At 42.0% G+C, this 15,028-nt stretch overlaps 1 long non-coding RNA gene across 2 annotated transcripts in view; it reads right to left on the bottom strand.

Annotated features, from left to right (window-relative positions):
- Window positions 1–5,324: 5,324 nt before the first annotated feature.
- Window positions 5,325–15,028, bottom strand: part of LOC307217357 — a 23,634-nt gene continuing 13,930 nt past the window's right edge. The window contains exons 4-6 of one of the 2 annotated variants that reach the window (XR_013839573.1): window positions 12,579–12,669; window positions 9,324–9,381; window positions 5,325–6,706 (exon numbers count right to left, since the gene is read on the bottom strand). This is a non-coding gene — a long non-coding RNA (uncharacterized lncRNA). The remainder of the gene's footprint in view (window positions 6,707–9,323; window positions 9,382–12,578; window positions 12,670–15,028) is intronic. The other variant, XR_013839574.1, reaches the window with a different exon arrangement.

The following is a 15,028-nucleotide window of genomic DNA, read 5'->3' as shown; positions in this document are numbered from 1 at the left end:
CCAATATTATACACATATGATGAGGGTTTTTATTGATCTTGTTGTCTTGTTATGCAAGATGTTTTTGCAGAGATTTACCATAATAATGTCCTCTAATGAAGCTGATTATGTATCCCACAAGGCACATTAATATATGAATAAATTGTTCTTAAGGTAGGTCTATTTATCACAGGAACAGCAATAAGCATAATACAGTGTTCCATAGAGCATAGTATACACTGTAATATATGGATGCTTCTAATATTTATATTTTTTTCCTATAGGATCATTTCCAGAACAATGAGCATTTGCAGTGCTTGGTGTGAAAACAAGGAACCAATAAGAGCAAAGAAAAATGTTAAGAGTGCACAGGCCAAAAACAACCCCATGTTCATCACTTAACAATGTGGTTAGTGGTCACTATAAAGATCACATTATCATTATGACCATTTTTCAGGAGAGAGATTGATGGTGATGTCTATGTGAATGTATGGAACTGTTTACTCTGGCACAAAACAGCCAAAGTCCAGCATATACATACCCCATTGATTTATATGGGAGAACTAGGCATATGCTTTACCATTTCCTGTTAAAATGGACCATTTAAGTATTATTACATGCCACCCCAATCTCAGAGTGGCGTGAGATTCGAGGGTTCTAGGCACTTAAGCCGGGGTTTGGTTTCCTTGGAACGAGGGACAGCGGAGATTGTGGCATCTTTATGATATTTCCTTTATTTACACACAAGTACAACCTGGACATATGATGAAGGGGCTCACAGTGTTAACCCCCACTGCTGTTTCTCCCATGGACATGAATTACCACCAGCATTAATTGTGCTGCATAAAATACATAAATAGTAGAAATGAAAATAGGAAAGCCTCCTGAGAAAAGTGTCAGGGAACAGGAAGGCTGGCTAAAAGATTAGGAAGAAGTTCTTCACTATCTGCCCAATCAACAATCTAGTTTCATCTAAACAAATAGATGGAGAGTTGGTGATCACATTTGTCTCACTAGAGAGACCATAAGTCAGGTTGTAACCCTAAAGACACAATAAGGAGGAAGTCCCATTGAAAGCAATTGGGCTTCCAAGTAAGCATGCATAGGGTTGTGTTGTCATGGTCAAGCACACGCAGAGATCTGCAGCTATAACCTCCAGTTAAATGACCTTGGGTAGCAGAACTGGGAGAGACACTTTGCTTGTAACCACAGAGAGCCACAGCTAGAATAAAAAAGTACATATGAAATACATGATAAGGGAAGATTTTTTTTGGGGGGGGGTTAAGGGACATATAAACATTATTTCTTTTTAAAGTTTTTTTGCTTATGCTTAATATATAATATATGCAGGGCTAAATAGACTGTTGGCCTGACTCATGATTAGGAAGAAGAAGAAGAAGAGTTTGGATTTCATATCCCGCTTTATCACTATCCTAAGGAGTCTCAAAGCGGCTAACAATCACCTTTCCCTTCCTCCCCCACAACAAATACTCTGTGAGGTGAGTGGGGCTGAGAGACTTCAGAAGCTTCATATGGTTTCTCCTGGTCCTTCTCCCCACCTCTGACTGTTGTGGTGCCTCCCTGCTTATGGCAAGTGGGTTACTCGTCTCATTTACCATGAGCAGAAGTTATATTTTGCACACACCAGCAGAACCCACACTGGGATAGTTTGCAATGCCACACAAAGCTTGGTTCATCTGGCTTGTTCTTCTCTAATCAGGAGCAGGTCCCACAGGCACAGGAATAAACACAAGACAGATAGCTGCCTACATCAGCCACAAATCCCAGTGACTCAAATGAGTGCATATGATTGTCCTAAATAATTGTGTGTTTTTTTAAATGACTGTTCATTTGCGTTAGCTGGTTTATGGGATGGGTCACTTAAGAGCAGTTTGATTAGCTGCTAGATATGAAGAGTCATTTTTTTTTTGCTGTTTTATAATGCTGTTGTTGGCATTACTTTTATATTCTATTGATTTGTTGTGTTTTAATGGATTGTTGTTTACTATCCTGGGAGCCCTTGGGTTGAAATGCAGGACATAAATTTAAACAACAACAACAACAACAACAACAACAACAACTAATAATAATAATAATAATAATAATAATAATAATAATAATTAGTAGTAGTAGTAGTAGCAGCAGCAGCAGCAGCAGCAGCAGCAGTTTAGGTGGAATTGTCATCCCTGAAGATTTTCAGGAAAAGACTAGGCAGGGCACTTTGAGTGAGTAATAGCTCAGGTATAGAATGCCTTACCTTGGCATAGGGATCTAGCCAAGATAAACAGTGCTGTAATCTATGTTTCATTGTTTTCCAGGTTCTGATCTTGACACTTGTCTATGACATTTAAATGAGTGGTCATGAAATGACAGTGTGGTTGGAGAGGTTGGGTTCTTTCTCACTGTTTGCAAGGGTCTTTCTTGTAGCTATAAAAAGCAACGGGGGGGGGAGTTCAAAAATCAATTGGTGGGGCTTTTTTGTGACTGTTTTTGCATTGTCCATTTGTTTTTGATGTGGTTTACATAAGTTCCATTGGCATAATTTGGCATAACTATAGTGTTACTGGTTAATGAAGACCAACCACAACATCAGGACCAGTGCCAAGTATTAGCGGGTGTATGGGTAAGGTGCTTTCTGGCCTCTTCAGCACTGCCCTGGTGGCCTCCACTGTGGATTTATTAGAAGGCAACAGATCTGACAGCACTGGGGATAGCCTGAGTCGCCATCTTGATTTCTACAGAATGTCTCTTGGCCGTACAATGAGGCACAAAGACATTCTGGGGAGATTAAGATGGTGGTGGCTGCAGCTGCCTCAAATGGTGCTTCTGTTTGGAGGGCTGGGTCATAGTTAACAAAAATTAAGGTGGAAGGAGCAGGCCCTCTGGGATCTCCCCTTCCTTTTTGATGTTTATATGTCCCATTTGGAATCTGATCCACAGCCAAGCACATCAGGGTACCAGAGATGTGGAAGACTGAGAGCCACCATTGCCACCATTCATGCCAGTCTGGTAAGTGCTGCTGCATTTTAAAGGGGGTTTCCAAGGGTTTCCAGAGGTTTAGAGGGTGTTTACAGGCTTCTTAGATGGTGTTCCCCACTATACACAATTTCACGTATACATGCAGTACTTGGTAACATAACCCCCATGTAACTGGGGAGACACCTGTAGATGAACACTTCATCTTATTGCTTTTGCTTATTGTGGGACCTGCCCTTCCATATGGTCCATTGGCCCATGAATGTGGATCCCTTCCCATCTGCTATCTGACCTTTCTTTGTTTGCCATTTATGTTTCAATATTTAAGGGAGAATGAATGTGAAATAATTTTGCAAGACAGGCACCTGGCATCTCCATCGTTCTTGGAAGTAAATATTTGATTTAAATGGAACTTACTTTCAAGTAAATGGGCTTAGGATGTAGATCATATTACATTATATTACTGTAGTCTAGAGACAGCCTTATGTGATGGATGATGCGAAGGGCCACAGAATCTAGCAACAATAGCCAAATTGTTTTTAAAGCTGCAAATAAGGCACAGTTCACTCTTCAGACTTAAATTTGTGTAATTCACAGTGTTTGTTTCTTTTACTGCATGAGTAATGTGTAATCTGCATGTCTGATTGGGAATACCTTTTTCATCTGAGTGCACTCCATTTTGATTTGTGTACCTCTGGGGTGCCTAACAATGAAGATGCCAGTTGCGTGGAGAGGAAGAGGTTTGCTGAATCACAAAGAGCAGACTTTATCAGGAAAACCTAACAATGTGTTATACTTTACTAAAGTAAGCCCTGTGTGGCCAGCTGGAACTTGGAAATTTACCGGAAGCCACTGGGACAGTTAAATCACAATAGAACTTATTTTTAATGAAGTTTTCTGAAATGGCACATGACTACATAATCACCACAACAGAAATCTGTTTAGCTGGTGTATAAAGGAAAGGCATACTAAAGCTTTGACAAGGAATGGAACACACTTCTAGAAGTCTGTAAAGTGGAAGGTTCCTCCAGATGACCTGCTATTGAGCATCCACACCTGATTTCCTTGCACCAAGTTTACGCAGAGGTTATACTATGTTTGGTCTTTATTGAGTGTTTGTTTTGATTTTGTTAGCAGGGAGGAGGTTATACAACAATGAGGATTCATCCAGGTTTTCTTGTCTGATTTTTCTAATTTCCTCATCAGTCACTCATTCATTCCATACTTTTTGGTACATTGCCTCACATTCATTCATTCCACACGTTTTGGTACATTTGCAGTTAGGAAACTAAATGGAAAAGTTTGCTTCTCCCCAAAGTAGATTTGTTTTATCCAGGTGACAGAGTGCTTTGATCCACTTCCTAAATTGCCATTATACATTTGGATCCCTATCATAAAATACAGATGGTTTGGAGGCAACCTGAAGTGATCAAGAAATTCAGGCAACTGTGGGTGCTTCCAGGCTGCAGCTATTTTCAGGAGGGATTTGATTACAAACTGGCAAAGTCAGGCTGCGGGTGGGAGGTCTTGTGTAACAAAAACACCTCTGCAAAAGATCGGGCTTCCTGGGATAAGGAAAGTTATGGGGAAATGCACTGGAAAGTGTGAGATAACACTTGCTTTGAGGCAACATCATCTAACCTCCCTGCAAACAAATGAATGTTCATTAAATAGCCAACTTCATCTAATCTCCTTGGAAACAAATCAGAATGAAGGCTCAGTTTCCTGGAATCACCATGTAAAAAGCAAAGGAAGAGATGATGCAATATTCTGTGACCTGGTGTTGCCAACACCGAATAGCTCCATGTTTCTTCAACAAGTGTTTTTGTATGTAGATATGCTTACAAGTGTGTATGCAAGTACCTATTTGCTTCTCACCTTTGGCTTGGTTGAGAACCAGTTCACATGGGCACTGCTATATCTCTTGCTATGATTTCAACCAATCCCAATCAGTCTGTTAGGCAGGAAAGTCACACAGATAGGAATACAAATGCGGCCATTATAAATCCTTCTTGTGCTACAATTTTCATCATGAGAAGGACATGCAGTAGCATTCCTTTGAACAGAACCATAACACAGGAAGCAGACATGACCAGCCTTAACCTCACTATAAGAGGAGACAAATTAAGAGGTTCAGTGAACAAGTCTTTATTTATAAGGGGAATTAGCGGCAGGCTAAAGAGGCTGCAATACTATCACTCTCATCCTTGTGCATATGTGGTTCAGTTTAGAAATTGCCAATTCCATTTTGGTTTCACCATTGTTGAAAAATATTTTTGGTCGTACTTTCAACAGCTGCCTCAAGAATTTTCACCATTGTTCCTCATCAAATGTCAACCGGAAACTCTCAAGCTCACCAGAAATTCAGCTCAGTCTCAATTTTCTTTATTGTTACAATTCTAACCTCCCAGTTTTAGATCTTACATCAAGACCACAGTCTGGAAGAATGACGTTGCTGAAGCTAAGCAGACCTGGGTCTGGTTAGTCCCTGTAGAGAAGATTGCATGGGAACATCATGTGCACTGCCTTAATCACCTTTGCAGGAAAAGAGTAGGATATAAATATACAATACATCAATAAGAAACACATTGCTACTGCATTACAGGCTGCACCGGTTAGATACTCCTGCTTTTTGAGACCAAACATCCAGTTCCACAGGATCCAGCTTAAACATGTTCAAAGGCTGAAGGTAGGCACCAAAGGCTTGTGGAAGGTCTCTGGTGCTAGATGGGTCAAATTTGTGTAGGCTGTGGTTAGCGGACACAGTGCCTTGATGATGATCAGGGATGCCTAGGTTCACCCTAGGCCCCTAATTATTTCTGAACCTAATCTACCTCACAGGGTTGTTTTGAAGAAAGGATGCACACATCCCTAAGCGCCTTGGAGGAGGAAAGGCAGGATAAAATATAATACATTAGTAATGCTGAGAATTCAGGATCTTCCCACCTGTATAATTATCACCATATTTATGAGAGCACTCTCTTAGGAACAGAAATCATACCACAGAAAACGTCTCAAAACTTTGCTGTTTTCATTCCCCCTCCCCGCTTTGTTCTATGAAAAGTTTGCTCTTGAATGTAATTCCCTCTTTTGAATTCAGCATGCCCCTGCCACAATAATTTGAAAGAAACAAAGGCCAGACTAAGATGACCTGGGTAATAGGCACCTTCTATATGACTCCACAAGCAGCCTCCATCCCTGCCTGAGTTACTTGCTTTCCCCAAAACAATGATTGAATTAATCATATCCAGATGTCACCCGAGAAGTATGTGCACCTGATCTCCAAATGGCCTATTTATCACTGTACTAATGGAGACATTCAGCACATTGCGAACAAGTGCCTCACTTTTCCATTTCCTGGAGGTATAGCAGATATGCTGTGTGCATTTCCTAACACCTTTCAATGGATTTCAAATATGGCTATTGACTTAGGACCACTTTGGATGTCACGACCATCTTGAGGAAACCTGTGTACAGAGAAACATGAGTAGCATAAAAGCTTCCCTGCTAGACGTACACACACACATATGTTCCCTGTATTCCCACATGTGGTGCTTTCTCATGTGGCTTTTACAGCTCCCCCATCCCCACCCCACTGATTGTTTTTTGTGCAGAGTACAGAACAAAATGAAACCATCAGGAGTTACCTCGGCATGTGCTATTTTCAAAAAAAGGCAGAAAAACAATTCAAGTGGAGCACAGTCAGGGAGCAATCGTCAGCAAGAAATGAGATCTTGGTTTTCCATTTCATCTGCAGAGAGAAAACACAGCAGAACTGGCATGTCCACATTGTCCATACATTATGAAATCCATATGTACTGAGAAATAAAACAGATTCATTCTGCGTAGGTTTTCCCCACCTCCCCCTTGGAAATTGGAAACACAAAGCGTTCAACTGGAGAAAATAACAAGAGCTTATTGGATCACCATGGAGGCAGAACATAGCCATTGTAGCTAGTAGCTGTTGATAGCCTTATCTTCCATGCATTTGTCCAATGCACTTCTGAAGCCATCCAAGTTGGTGGCCATTAATGAAGAGCCATTGTAGATTTCTTGAGAGTAGACCATATTGACTATTCTGTCATAGTAGGCAGCTGGGTGGGCAACCAGCCCTGCGGGTGGCAGATTTGGGTGGGCCACAATCCACCTGAGCCAAGCGACTCTGTGTGTGTGGCTCATGAGAAGGCCAGGCCTGCTTATCCTCTGCATGTTGAATGAGATGTAATTCCCACTGAGTTCAATAGTGTTTCCATTTAAGTGAATGTGTATGAAATTGCAGCCTAAATCTTTAAAATCATATCATCTTGCAAAAAGCCAGCTGCAACCAGAAGTTTTTGTTATGAGAACAGTTCTAGACTCTGTTTTTATTTAAATAAAATCCTTTCCATTTAAGAATGTGTTGTGTGCGGCTGAATGAGTGAATTTTTATAATATCCTACCAGGATGTGGATGGGTTGTTTGAATGAAAAGGGTGGGTGGGTGGAACACAAGATACATGGCTTCATTTCCTTGCTTGGCCACAGTCGCTCTTTAATTTATCTCATAAAACCCCAATATCCCTACTCATAATTAAGTGGGATTAATACTTCTCTGCTGCAATGGAGCCCTAGTTAAGAAGGTTGTTTTGAGCATGAAATGTAATAGAAATTGCTAGGTACTGAGATATTATAGTAATGAGTGAGACTGTAGTAGTTCCATGCTCCCCTTCACTCCAGAGATGTCAGAAAGGCCTGTGGGGGAGAGCATAGCCAGTCTTAAAAAACATCAACAGGGGCAAATCTTTCCTATACTGCCTGCAGACCAGACAAGGTGGCCAAGTGTCCTACTATACAGAGGACAGCACTTTATCTGAAGGACTTTTAGAGCACAATTTTCTCTTTCAAGGTTGGGGAACTACATTCCCTTTCTGAGCAACTTTCAGAGGGACACATTCCCATTGTGGGCAGGGTCTGAGGCAAAAGTGGGAAGATTTTACCTCTGTACAGTAGGCTAGTTTATTTTCTTTCTGCCATACAGGCAAGCAAGAGGCATTATCAAATGTGTCAAGGACACATTCTAGCATGGCTAAAGCACTTGAGGAGAGATGGGGGGCAGTGGCAATAAAGAGTGTCACCTAGGGAGAGTAACCTGTGACCTGAGGGGCCTGACCTAACCTCTGACGACCAAGGAGAGAGTCCTGGAAAGTTGCACCCAGCCTCTGGTTCTGAGCTTTCCTGCCCCTGATCTAAACCAACCAATTCAGCATCTTCTATCTCCAGAGTGCCCACCATTCAAAACAGTCAGAAAACTTGAGCTCCAGATTGAGTTTAGCTGTCTTCTTGTAATCCATTTGGTAAACATTAGGAATAGAGTTGCCAGAGGTAGTAATAAATTCTTTCTTTTTCTTTTTTACATTTATACTTGAAGGTTAATGTGTAACATCTCAAGCAATGGCACTTTTTTTTTTGTTTAGCCAAAATTACAACAACCCCAAGTCTGTTTAAAATTTGGAATAGGTTCCTGAACCATTCAGAAAAGCCTTCCCTGGTGTATTCCACCACCGTTAAGGTTGCTCTTTACTGATGTTTCCACCTTCATTTCAAGAGAATGAAATGGCAGCCTGTCTATCACATGATGACTGAAAGCAGCAGTAAACTGAGACTGGAACAGAAGTACAATCCACAAGGGAAGCTCCACAACGGGTTTAATGTATTCCCCCCAGAAATCACAAAAGTCTTCCAGGGTCTTTTGTGTTTATCGTTAAAGATCTACAACATTTATGTGACTAAAGGCACCTGTGTAGTTTATATTTTGTTGTTACATAGAGACATTTCATAAGCGCAAACAGAAAATGGCAAGTTACCATTCCTAGGGCTTGCAACCAGGGACGGAAATGTAAATGCAGCGGCAGAGTGACTTTGGCATATTCTTAATTATGTTGGCACACTTTTGTATTGATTTTTGCTCTGTTAATTACTAAAGTATCAATATGTTGTAAAATACCATGCATTCATTATCTTTGCTTGCAGTCCATTTAAATAATTACCAAAAAAATCCAACTCCCCACCCTACCCCCACACCCCCGTCAGCGCTACCAGTGAAGCGGTAATGTACTTACTTTCCCCCCCTTTCTAGGCACACTTCATTACACAAAACATTTATTTCAGTCCGTGTATTGTTCAGAATCCTCTTTCCAATAATAAGCGCACTGCATATTTTTTTTCCTGGGTTGGTGTTTGTAGAGCCCTTGTAAATAACGCATGCATATTGAGAACTCCTCTGCACTTTCTCGTCTTTGAACGCAATTAGAAATGGTTATGTTTTTAAATCACCTGGGATTTCACATTCCCCCCCTCCAATTACTAGAGAATCTTCCCCTCTTTACTTACAGCCTTAGAGGATCTTTGTGGAGCAGCCAAGTGTCTGAATTTTGAAAGAAAAAGCTAGCTGGAAGAAGGGAACAAAGTAGTAATCATGATACAATATTAAAAAGGACATTAAAATGAGCTGGAAAAGCAGCGGCAATCATCCTGCTCTTGAGAAATACAGGAGCATCAGGAAGCTGGTCCACACAATGCAACACCCACGTATAAGAGAGCACATAACAAACCAACTTGCGCAAAAGATGCTACTTAGCAGCTTCCCTCTTCTTACCTTCAGGAAACCTTTCCCACATTGATCTGTCTCCCGGGGACTTACAGTGCTTTCTTTGCACAGCATCCTAGGGCATGGTCAATTATTCAGGAGTGGGGAACCTTTTTGATCTTAAGCACTACCTGCGACAGTGTAGGGGTGGGCTGCAGGCCAGTGGGTGTGGCCAGAGCTGCTGGTGGGTGTCGCCTTGGGGCATGCCCACACATTCCACCTTCCTCTCTCACACACACATTCATCCTCTCTCACAGGGTGAGAGGTGGTAGCAAGTGGTTGCATTGAGCACATGGAAGGCCTGTGAGGGCCACACATGCAGGGTGCAGGGTACCCACAGTGTGTTACCAGGCCAAATTTTCTGAACAATCCTGTTGGGGCTATTTCTCTCAGCAACTCAGAGCACCCTCTGCAAGGCACCTGACACTCACCTGTGATTGTGGGAGGAGATGGGCAAAAGTCCAGGCAGCTTGTCAGCCATCTTTTTTCCCAAGGGTAAGCTAAGGAACATGAACATTGACTCTCCTTCCTTGGAAGTTTTTAAGCAGAGGTTGGTTGACCTCTGCTGTGTGGGGGCTGGAATAGATGATCCTCATAATCATTTCCAACTCTACAGTTCTATGATTCTATGAAATCTGATGGGAGAAATCCCATTCCTGCATCCAAATTACATTTCTTGGCCAGGCCATTTATGTACCAGAAAGACTGAACACAAAGACTTGACTAGAGATGGCAAGGGAAGATGAGGCACTGAGAGAGAGAAAGGACATTCTGCCAATTTAAAATTTGCCAGGAGGAAGGGTGGGGGGAAGCCTCTCTGCAGAAGGGGGCAGGTTGTCTCAAAGTTACTAATGCAATTGGTTCTGCATGTTTACGTGTTGTCTAGCAGTTAACTGAGTGTGCAAAGGAAGTACTTCTTTAAACGTGCATATAATATGGATCATTGACCTTCGACAGTGGGACGGTGGAAGCAACTGCCCATTTGTCTGGAAAATGTTAAGATCACATTAGACAGTTTTACATTCTAGCAGCAGTCCATTATTATCAATCACTGGGCAATTCAAGTCTCTCTGCAGTAGGTTCTCACCACCAGTTCTTTTTAGAAAGCAAATATAGGAAAGGTGAAGGACATGAGGCTATAATAATGTTTTTATTTTGTGTGCTATGTTTAAACATCTTTATATTTTTGAGCGTTCTCACTCACAAAACAGCTGCAATCCTGAATCTGCAGACTTGGTTGTGGAGAAATTATGACCAGCTAAGCCTATTATCCCAAGAAAAGTGTCCGAAGTTACAGCTCACAGTAAAGGAGGCTGCCAAATGGCAATGCATTCCTTTTTCTACTCTATAGTGATTGACCTTATAGACTAGATTGGAATAAGTCAGGAAACAAAGCATTTGGGGGTTGGGGGATCCCAGGGGGAACTCTAAGCTGTTAACAGGAAGGTCTATGCTTCACATTTTGGGAAGGTAGAATATTTTACTGATGTTTGGGGGCGGGGAAATGTTATGGATATAGCACACCTGAGAAGTGATATGATTCACTGGGCATATGCCGTGCACACAAAGTTTGGAACCAGCTTTGTGTGTACGATAGCTTGGTTCTTGACCAAATTCCAAAGACAGTCCATTCCCCCACCCGATCTTTTCCCACCCTGCTCCCGCTATCACAGTGGTACTTATTTCTCTGGCTTCTGCCTTTGCATGTTGGGTCTAGCTCCTCCTGTGTGGTTTTAAGGGCAAGGTGAGAGAGGGCAGGAAAACAGAGAGGCAGGTAAGAGGGAGAGGAAGCTCTCAGTAACACCGAGTCTCCCAGTTGCTCATGCTGACCAGCAAGCCAGTCTGATCCAGAAGTATTTTATAAGACTCAATGGTATATCATCTGCTCTGCTCAGGCCTGACTTATTGGCACAAGGAGGCTTAATTGAATGGTATCACTCAAGTTCATTCCTTTGCCCACCACAGCTGTATGATTCTGGCACATGAGTTGAAGCCTCACTGGAGACTCCTTAATTCACCCATTCAAGACTTGCCATGGGCTCACTGCACTACTGTGCGTCTTTGCCATTGTGGGTACTTCCTCACAGATTTTGAACTCAGGTAAGGATAAAGGTAAAGGTAAAGGTACCCCTGCCCGTACGGGCCAGTCTTGACAGACTCTGGGGTTGTGCGCCCATCTCACTTAAGAGGCCAGGGGCCAGCGCTGTCCGGAGACACTTCCGGGTCACGTGGCCAGCGTGACATCGCTGCTCTGGCCAGAGCCAGAGCCAGAGCCGCACACGGAAACGCCGTTTACCTTCCCGCTGGTAAGCGGTCCCTATTTATCTACTTGCACCCGGAGGTGCTTTCGAACTGCTAGGTTGGCAGGCGCTGGGACTGAGCAGCGGGAGCGCACCCCGCCGCAGGGATTCGAACCGCCGACCTTTCGATCGGCAAGCCCTAGGCGCTGAGGCTTTAACCCACAGCGCCACCTGCGTCCCTAGGTAAGGATACCCAAGAACAAAATAATATACACACAGCTCATCAATGGCTTGTGTGTGTGTGTGTGTGTGGTAGTCCCCTTTGAAATATATGGGAGCTGGTGCAACAATATTTACATCTGTGTCATGATGTTGTACACATTAATACCTATGGGACAGCTTAAATAGTACATTGCATGTATTTTGGAAGTAGGGTGTTGGAACTGAGAGAAATAGCAAATATTGATGTGTTCAATCTTATAACCATATAAATCATCTGTTTATTGCCATTTGCACACCCACGAGTGTAAATGAAATTTAGCATGACATGGCAGTATATTGATCAAAAAGCCAGAGGTAATGCAACAGGTAATGCAGTGTAAAAGAAATGTTAGAAACCAGGAAAGAAGTGCTAGCATGATAGCCAAGAAACCTAATACAAAAACCCAGGAATTATACATATGGATTTTTCATCTGTTCACAATGTATGTCCAAACACTTTCAGGAATAAAAAGAAAGAACTTTTAGTCTGACAATTACTTATGTAGTCCTGTTTCTTCAAAGATCATCAACAAAAGATCGTCAACAGAAAAAGCTAGCAAATCTTCAGACCGTCAGTGTTTCTTCCTCGCTAGAAAAACAATTGAGGAGATTAATTAAGTAATAAACCTTCCCATAATCACCACTATAAACATGAGTAATGACAGACCCAACTTCTGATTTCACCTCTGCACTCCACATCTCGGCTTCATTATCTCTCTCCCCCCCCCACCCCCCAGCGCTTCACCTTCTCCTCCATCCTCTGGAGCCCTGGATAAAATTCTCCATTTTAATCTAGTTTTTAAAATCACCTGAAGACTTCAGTAATTTTGAGCAATACCCACTACATTAGCAGTGCACTCCTCCTATGCATGTCCACTCAGCAGTAAATCCCATTAAATTCACGGAGATTTATTTCTTCAGTGCTGCAATCCTACACTCACTCACTTGGGAGCAGGGGTGTTGCTGGAAGTGCTGTGCCAAAAATTCATTCTGTGTCCCTCCCCCCTCAACTATTCCCCAGCAATTAATTCAGCAAGTAATTGCATGTGAAAATTATCTAGTTGAAATTTTGTATAAATTCTCATGAGTGTGAGGGTTTTTGGGGTTTGGTGGTTTTTTTTTCAACCTTTAGCTTAATTTTAAGGTGACCAAGTTGTGTTTGTGAATGTCCTTTCTTTCCTTCTACAAACAAAGTCTCCAATGGGCAGTACCCTACAGCCTTCCTGGGTGCCTGCAGTTCCTGAAAACCCCATGACAACCTCAGCTGGGCTTTATTAGCAGCATGGGAGGATTGGTAGGCTACTTATACTGTGCCTAATGAGTGCAGCGAACTCAGACGCTCAGTAGTCAGCCTCCCCCCCCCCCAGCTTCCTGTTCTTAGGGGAAGGCACCACAAGTTAACTTCTCCCATGGAGCTTTTTAGATCAGTAGGTGTAGGCAGCCAGGGAGGCTGCAGAGTGCTGGAGAAAGCTTTAATGGAGTGGGAAACACACAGACCACAACCTCAAACCTGCACCCATCAAAATTCTAAAGAAATTTTAAAGTGCCCAGGGATTGAGACTGAAAAATGGAAGCATGTTTTCCAGGTGAAGAAAAGTTTTGAGAAGCTGGAGTATAGGCACAGGCACTTGAAGGATTTCAAACACAGGACCATTACACAAATTTGCATAAAGGTATAGGCTGTCTCAGAGCTAATTAAGATGATGGGCAGCTCTGGTCTTTTTTCACTGGTCTTCCTCTCCAGTGCTACAAAATAATTTTTTGACACCCCTCTACCAAATACTACAAGGCTCTGATGCTATGCTGTGTGACAGCCTGTGACCTACACATATCTAATGATTATGTTTATCCATGGTACACATATTCTATGTTTTTTTTTGGACATTGGGAGTTATTTTTTGATCTGTTGTGGTTGTGGCTAATCATCTCATCTGACTCCTAAGCATTTTTTCTCTCCCACCCCTCAAGTCCAAGTTATTTAAACAGGAAAAAAAAAAGTTTAAGGATAATTTCTGGGGTGGTTGGAACCCAGTCCCCTTCTGTGCTTGCAAATCTCTCCCTCCCTGTTCATCAAATTGATTTGGACAGATCAGCCTGGCTGGTGTGAGGAGAGGGGCAAGGGGGTGGAGAGTAGTTTGGGTGTGAGTCTTCTGGTGTGAGTCCTATATAGGGAAGGGGGAGAAACTGCATTTAAATTTTCACTTTCTGGAAAAAAAACAAAGAACTGAACAACATTATAACTGAAACCCAGCTACCCTTGCAAAATTGCACTTCTCCAAATTTTGCAATTCAGTTCTCAGCTAAGTAATGTGTTGAAAATGCATATACATGGGTATAAAAAAAACCATACAAAAAAGCATTCTGTTAGGAGAAATTGCTTTGCAAAAACATGTATATTAGGCAAAATTGCATACAAGTTTATTTGTAAAAATGCACCTTTAAAATGCTGGTGAATTTCCATGGGGATTTTTTTTCTTTCTTTCAAAAATGACACACAAACTGATGTGAAAATGTGGAGAGCTATGTTTTTAACTAGAAAAATGGGAAACAAGTAGAATTGAAATTGACAGGTCTATCTATCCCTAGCTCTAGCGCATCAAAACTTTTCAAAAGTGTGGTATATCGGTCCTGCTGATAAGATTCTGTATGCATAATGCATACATAAAAGTGCAACTCTTGTCTCAGATTACAAAGGAGAGCTGCAGTTTTATGCATGCGTATGTAATCTTTAAATATTTGCCTTATATAAAGGGCCTGTATATCAACACAGAGATCAAGCTGGAGAGAGTGGCTCTTTATTTCGTCAGGAAGAGCCGTTTTTTAAACAGGCTTCATTTCCACTGAATAAACCAGCAGGTGATCTCTTATGCATCTGTTTTCCCTTGATCTTACTGTGTGAGCGACACTTGCTTTACACTAGCATTAACTGTCAAAATATTATTTAGCTA

The sequence above is a fragment of the Podarcis cretensis genome, assembly GCF_951804945.1.
Source record: "Podarcis cretensis genome assembly, chromosome: 5".
Taxonomy (NCBI): Eukaryota; Metazoa; Chordata; class Lepidosauria; order Squamata; family Lacertidae; genus Podarcis; species Podarcis cretensis.
This window is presented reverse-complemented; position numbering and strand designations above follow the sequence as displayed.